Source organism: Diprion similis, chromosome 10 (genome assembly GCF_021155765.1).
Source record: "Diprion similis isolate iyDipSimi1 chromosome 10, iyDipSimi1.1, whole genome shotgun sequence".
NCBI lineage: Eukaryota > Metazoa > Arthropoda > Insecta > Hymenoptera > Diprionidae > Diprion > Diprion similis.
In genome coordinates, this window is record NC_060114.1 from 1,438,830 (window position 1) to 1,447,058 (window position 8,229).

Consider the following 8,229-nt stretch of genomic DNA (forward strand, 5'->3'; position numbering starts at 1 on the left):
TGCGGACCATGGAGAGAGGCCGGCCGGCTGGATGATCGGCGCGGGCGGATGCGCGGGCGTTTACGCAATGTATAAGTTGTGCTGGTTTTGCATAAGAACCCGTGTTAATTTGCCTGCGCGTGTCCTTTTTTCAGCCGGCGCAGAGCCGCGCCGCTGCCGATTTCTCTGCAGGGCCGGCTCTTGAGCATGTGAGCGTCGGGCCAGGGGGTTGCGGGTGACAATGGTCGCCCCCCCCTTTTTCGACGTTCACATGCGTTCTCTCTCCATAATCTTACAATTTTTTGGTTATATTTATCAGGTACAGGGTTTACTTAATCTACTTAGGTATTGCAGGTGTTTTAAATAAAGTTATTGTGAATATATTCTTACTTAAATCTGTAACTTACCCTATTTTATATAATTTATCTCATTTTATTTATGCTTATAATTAATCGTAGGTACAGGCATTTGGGTTCGTTGTTTTCCGAAGACGGAGGTTGTAGGAACTTGGTGCCGTCTGCCTGGGATCTCCCGGGCGGGTCCGTGGCTACTGCGACGGTGTGTGATCATCTGCTGATCGTCTGGTTTGTGCCCTCGTTCTCGGGGTACTGGTGCAGGTGCGTCGGCTCTCTGCGGGGGTTTTTGCTTTGGTCTTGCGACCGTGGCGTTTTAGGGGGGTTGTTGGTGGGGCTGACCTTTCGGGCTCAGAGTGGTCCTGTTCGGACTGGTTCGGGATCGGCTGCGCGCCACGGTTTTCATCCTGCTCGGATGGTTTTGCGGTCGGATGCTCGCCGTGGTTATCATCCTGCTCGGATGGGTTTGGGTTCGGCTGCTCCCGTGGTTGTCATCCTGCTCGGATGAGTTTGGGTTCGGCTGCTCGCCATGGTTGTGACCCTGTTCGGACGAGTTTGGCAGTGGGAACTGCCGGGCTGGCTTCAACTGGGATCCATGGCTCTTGTGGTCGGTGTGGTTTGTCATTTGCTGTCCTCCCAGGTTTGGTACAGCTGCAGAGGTGACAGCTTTGTACGTAACTACGTACTTCCGGTCGTAGTCATGTCCAGACGAAGTGTTGTCGAATTGCCCGCAGTGTTTCGTCTCCGCCAGGATGTCCGGCTAGTTCCGAGTCGTAATACTCGTACAGAACCCTCTGTACTCGGCTGGAAGGGACCACGAGTCGCCAGGGTCCCTCGGCTTCGACTTGTTTTTCCCATCGTCCCTCGTGTAAGCGGTGCTGATCCCGGAAGGATCGGTCAGCTGGTGAGAGGGAAGTTCGGCCTGTTAGCTGGGTCCATCGCCTTACTGCTTGGCTGATGGCTGGGTCGGTCTGCTGTGGCTCGGTGATGTCTTCTATCAGAGTGGGAGTGGCGAGGTGTAAGACCGTGGGTAAGTCTGGGGCTGCAATGACTTCTGCGGAAAGTGGGGGTCCCGGTGGTACGAGCCGTTCTGTATCGTTCGGTCCGTCTCCTGTGGCCTAGTCTCCAGGTTGCCTTGAGAGGGCGTCCGGGAGTTTGTTCTTTGCGGGATGGGCGCCACTGGGTGATTTTCCACTCCCAGAAGTGGAGTCGGATTCGGCTGCCTTCCTCGTAGCCGATCGGATTGTCTCTGTGGTGATCTCTCCGGTCGCAACAGTAGGGGTGGATTCGCGGAGACTGTCAAGTCTCGACTAAAGCTTAGCTCTGGCCCTGCACGTTGGGTGCCAAACGACTACCCTGTACCATCACGCAGCGGGGAAAATGTTCCCTCAGATTCTACAGAACCTATATTGCCAGTAACACACCGCAAGTAAAGGAAAGTCTTTGGGATACACACGATGGCGATAATACTTCTAATAATATGGAGATAACTGGATCTGAAGATTAAAAAAATGTTTTGAAAGAAAAAATTCAGTCTTACCTAGCGGAGCCATTATTGCAACGTAATGCTGACATATATTGTTATTGGAACAGCAGTCCTTATCCTATCCTGAGAAAAGCGATCTTAAAGTATCTTTCTGCTCCACCCACTAGTGTCCCAAGCGAGCAGCTCTTCAGTGCCGCTGGACAAATATACGCAGATCGTCGTAACAACCTGCTTGGTGAAAATCCAGAAAAACTGTTTTTTCTAACATACAATATAAGACTATTTAATTACGAATACTAAAGTTAATTAGCTGACTAATAATAATATTTCGTTTTTTTTTTATTCGAAAACTGATTGTTGAGTTAAGTACTTAAGTGTCGTATTTGTCGTACAAACTAATTCTACTAACCTTTCTTGCGACTGATTAATTTATCATAAGAACGGTATTTTCCTTACTTTTCTTTCTTTGTTAAGTCTGATGATTAATTCCTAGTTATTATTAATAACTAATAACTCATTTACTAGGTAATCATTCATACACTACTAAGTGCAATTAAAAAGATTTCAATGAATATTAAATTTAGTCTAAAGAATGTTGTGATTATAAACGCAATCGAAATACTCAATTAATGAGGCCCTTTTTTATAATAAGTGTTGATTACTGACGAATTTTTAATTTTATTCCAAGAAGCGTTGACATATTTTTTAATTTTTATTCATTTTATAGCTGTAATAAATATCAAAAGAAGTTAATTATTTTTTCACATACTTCGATTATTGTTCTTTATTTCATTTAACACGTTTTACCTGTCTGTATAAGTGTATAAAATAAGCCAAATTTCAGTGAAAGATGGATTTTTACTATGTATGAAAAAGTTTCGGTTTCGGTTTCGGTAGAAAGTCTTGTTTCGGTCGGACACTAATTCTAATAACATATATCTGCCAACAAAAAATATATGTACCACTTACACAAAGCTGAGGCTTTTCGCTGCTACCAAGTTGATCTCAGATGCTGTTGTCGGTGATAAAGTTAGACATCACTTGACGCGTCAAATTATATGGCAACATTGATAGTATCGTGTACTTCAATATAGAGATTTATGTAGCGAGTTGTGTTTCAATCTCAATGACAGGTGTAATTTTTTTCTTCGGTATGAAGGTCTCAAGTAAAACAAATGCATTTGTTAAGGTTTCAGTCCAAATGTGGGTCCTCCTCAGAATACAGGTTTTTATTACGAAATCTGTTCAAGTACAGAAAAAGAGTTGGTCTTCTTTTGTTTATTTTTTTGCATTTTTTCTCTGCTTGAACAGATTTTGTAATCAAAAATTTAGTTTAAAGGAGGGCTCCAACTCTGGTCGAAATGTTAACAAATACATTCGTTTACCTTAAGACCTTTATATCCAAGAAAAAATCACTCCTATAGAGGTTTATGTTTGTTACACTTGCACATGAAAAACTAATTTATCTGTTTATGGTGTATGTTTCCTTTATTACTAATTATAAGAGCTCATGTTATTAAAAAAAAGTACTAGTCAACTATGCCCGTAATGGAAGTTTCATTAATTCACCTTTTTACCTCTTCACTAGCTCACGCAGGAGGGATTGTTTGATGTCTTTACTGAAGCCCTGGAAGATGATTCCCTCTGCATTACTTGAGGTCCGACAATTAACCTGGTTTTTATTTGAATATTGCCAGCTAGATATGAACTGGTGATGAAGGCTGCCTACGTTCATCTGGAGTAACCACCTTTACAATTGTGCATATTAGATAAATTTTTACAGAATAATTATGAAGGATAATTACGACTTCACTAATCAGACACTCAAAACGAATCCAATTTAATTATACATGATAAATCTAATTTAACATTTTACTTCTAAAACTGCAAAATCAATGTAAAACATTCAATTTAATTGTACATAATTTAATTATACACGATAAATCCAATTTTATAATTTCAATACAAAAGTTCTAAATCAATGTAAATAAAATATATTTGATCTGTTTAATACACTGGGTATTACAACTTTTAAACAAGCCGGCGTCTGAGACTACAAAACCGTCAATATTCTTCTTTACCTTTATAAGATTTAATTACGTATTTTGAATTTAGTAATACAATACAGTATTTTGAATATTTCGATATTCATTACAAGTAAAATTAGTGAATATCAAAGTAATATTAGGTCGTGATTTTAATTTTGTTACGAAATCAATTTATCACCTAGTTTTACCTCAAATTTATATCGATTTTCCGTATTTTTTATGTTCTTGTAGAGTTTTCATTAAAATACTTAATTACAAGATGCTTAGGATGAAGAATTTTAAACTTAACATCTGTTTGTAAATCAGTTCGCACTGTTTTTGATTTTCTTTATATCATCTTTATTTAAATTTCCCGCTAAATTTGACAAATGTAATACAAGCAACATGGCGGCCTTATACGTTAAGTCGGCACAGAAATTTAACACGTGATACGCTATCCAGTGTACTGTAGAGATCAGTGACCGCAACAAAAACGAACGAGTATGAAGGTACTCTTGCAGTGGCCGAACGAAAATGACGGGACTTCACCGTGTTGGTCACAACGTAGCGCAAGGGAGAGTGAGGCAGCCGCCCGTTTTCGGCGATCGCGATCCCGCGGTGGCGCTACGGCGGTCGGGGGCTGGTCAAATCTTGACGCGGGACCGGCGGGAACCTAGGCAGCCGGTCTGTTCGCCGCGCTGTGCCGCGTTTGGCGAGGGCAGCATTCTAGTGCTGGTTCGCGGTGTCTCGGCATCGGAGTACCCAGGGGGAGGCTGAGTCTGATGGTTTTGGGGTGCCGGGTGGCGAGGCCGGACTTATGTGGAGGGCTCAGGTGGAGGCAACTCGACCCCTGGGCGGCAGCAGCGGAGGTGACATTTGCGGCAGCGGAGATCTAGCGAGCAACAGCGCGACTACTGGGTCCGGGGCTTCGGAATCCACGCCGGTCGTCAGAGCGTTTATCCAAGTTCCCGCGTCGGCAGCGCAGATGACGGACGGTAGCCGAAGTCAGCGGAGTCCGCGGCAGCGGCGGCAACCTCAGAGAATAATTTAGGGGACAACAAAAGGCATTATGACTAGTACAGAAGGCTTAAGGGGGGGGGGGGGTAAGGTATTAAATTTTTTTTTTTATTTTCCTAATTGAATGCATAATATCTCAAGAATATTGTGTTAAAATTTCAAGTCGATCGGGGCAAAATTGACGAAGTTATGAGTATTTAAGCGTCCGTTGCTTCAGGATGAGTTTTTATACCTGGTCGACAGCTGCGCGACGCGCTCACCCGGCTTGCATTCATTCGCAAAAGGGTCTGTTCAGGTAAAGTTGAGTATATTCGAGGCATGGTATACACATCAGTTAAACGCTGTATGCCGTGCTGAGCAGTAACAAGTGACGCTAAAATTTTGACTCTGTTTTCCTTCGTGTTCGTACCTCGAAAGTTTGGCTTTGTTCTCGTTCGTGTTCGTACCTCGAAAAATGCCCCGAAAAATTAGCATAGAAGATCGTAAGAAAACTAATGATAGGTTATACCGACCAAAAAAAAAACTGCCTCCGCAAAAGCGTGAAAGCGACGAAGTGGAAGCTAATAGCGCGTCAGCGAAAAAAATTAGAAATAATCCTGCAGTAGAGGTAGAAGAAGATATCCAAAAACATTACAGAATCAAAGATTTTGTTCTTGTTTTTTCGACTATTGCTACTTTGGTCAAATGTGTGAAGTGTGATGGAAAAATTACATTCCAAACATGCAAAAAAGAGGGTCTTGGTTTCAAAATCAAGGTTACATGTGAAAAGTGTAAACAGCCGAATTACATTCCATCTAGTGAAAGAATTAATGCTGGTGCATACGATGTCAATTATCGACTCGCTTTCGTAATGCGAGTGTTAGGTTTAGGTTTAGCCGGATGCAATAAGTTTTGCGGACTAATGGATTTGGCTAGTACTTTCTTATCGAAGCCAACCTATCATTCATATATTGACAAAAATTGTGAATCGATAAAAAATGTTGCCAAGAAGTTCTTCGCATCGGCTATACGAGAAGAGAAAGAAGCAATGTGTGAAGCGAATGATGTAGAAGAACCGACCGTATCAGAATTGACCGTATCAGGCGACGGCACGTGGAAAAAAAGAGGGTTCTCTTCGTTGTTTGGCGTTACTTCTCTAATTGGATATTATACTGGAAAGGTAGTTGACATTCTTGTGAAAAGCAGTTACTGCCACGATTGTAAGACTTGGACAAACAAATTGGATTCTGCCGAATACGAAGCGTGGTACGAAGAGCATGTTGATAGCGGCAATTGCAAAGCCAACCACGACGGACCCGCTGGAAACATGGAGGTATCAGCAGTTATAGAAATGTTCGAACGATCGGTGGAAAATCTTGGAGTGAAATTTCGTAACTACATCGGAGACGGTGACTCAAAGACGTACAGCGGCGTTGTTAATGCGAAACCTTATGGTGAAGATTTTTTAATAAACAAAAAAGAATGCATAGGGCATGTTCAAAATGGCAAGAGAATGGGAACACGCCTGCGTGTACTAGTAAAAAAAATGTAGTTGAAACAAAAATCAAGGCTGGAAAGACTGTAAAAAAAAGCCTTTCTGGCAAAGGAAAGCTTACTGCTAAAATGATCGACAAATTGACTGTTTACTATGGACTGGCTATTCGACGTAATCATGATTCAGTTGAGAAGATGAAAAATGCCATATGGGCAACTTATCATCACTACAGTTCAACCGACGAGAACCCTCAGCACGAGAAATGCCCGAGCGGCGAAAACTCCTGGTGCGAATGGCAGAAAGCTGCAGCTGCAGATGCTCTAGGATCATTCAAACACAGCTACACAGCTCTTCCTACTGACATTCTGGAAGCCATCAGGCCCATTTATTACGACTTGAGCAAGGACGAATTGTTGCAGCGATGTCTTGGAGGTTTCACGCAAAATAATAATGAGAGTCTCAATCAGCTCATTTGGAAAATCTCTCCAAAGTCTGTCAATGGCACCTCTACAATTGTTGAAATTGCAGTTAATGTAGCTGCATGTACTTGCAATGAAGGTTCTTTTGCCTTGCTGGCCTTTATGCAAGAGATGCACATCAGTACAGGGCCAAGTTCTCACGAATGGGCACGACAAGCTGACGAGTTGCGAATTAGTAGAGCAGAGGAGCAAGCAGCGCATGACAGTAAAGAAGGAAGAGTTTTGCGTAGACAAATGCAAAAAGATGCTCTAGATCATCTTGATGGAAGCCTTTTGCTCTACGGACCTGGCATCGACGACTCTGTGTGAGTATAAAAAAATTGTCGAATTTTATGTTGAATACTTCAGTCCGCAAAACTTTAAAGCGTTTTTCTGAGACTTGTCATTTTTGAAGTCCGTGCCCACCATAACTGAAAATCTACTGGACCAATCGTTTTGAAATTTTGCACAGTGTTTTTTCACATAATTCACTAGGTATTGTCGAGAGCTTTTTTGTTTTTTTTTCAATAATTATCAATTTTACAACAGCAAATTAGCCGATTTTTTTAGCGAAAATCTGGTTTTTGGCTTCCAAGTGCTACGAAAAATGGAAAAATCGAAAGAAAAAATCCTCCCGTGAATACCTCGACAAACATCTCCTTTAACAAATGCATTTTGATTTTTTGTTTCAGATGATTTGGTTGCGAGTTATGATGGGCACCGCAAAACAACTTTTTCTCGAGGCGCCTCCGGAGATTCACTGTCAGTCGCTCACACCTGTGCAATGTTTGAATTAGGTAAAGAATAAAGAAGGGTCTTTTAACTCTAGTTAGTACCGTAGGACTAACTAATATTAATTAACATAATTATAATACTATACCAATAATAGTAATAATACTAGTACAATTCTAGTAGGTACTTTGATTGAACGTAGATAATAGGTCTCGTGTAACAGAAGATATTTAGGTATGTTCCACATGATTAGCCAAGTCACTATCTATTATCTTCTACTGTTTACATTGTATGAGTGGTTAAAAGCCACTGGCTGTCGTTACTTGCGAGCTATCGTAGGGTAGAGAAAGCAAGACTGCAAAAATCTTGCGAAAATCTTCTGAAAGTGGAAGACCAAGACCAAGACCGACTGTGCAAGACCAAGACCAAGACCAAAACTGACTGTGCAAGACCGAGACCAAGACCAAGACTGACTTGTAAAACCAAGACCAAGACCAAGACTGCTAGAGTCTTGGTCTTGGTCTTGCTTTTGCTCATCACTACTCCAGAGAGCGATTTTGCGCTCGTCAAGGAGTGGAGGTGCGGGTCGGTGACGGGCTGGTAAACCTGCCACGTCAAAACACACACATATATATATATATATATATATGTATATTCTACTTGTAAATGCAATCTGCAATTAACTAGGTTTATCCAAAAGTCA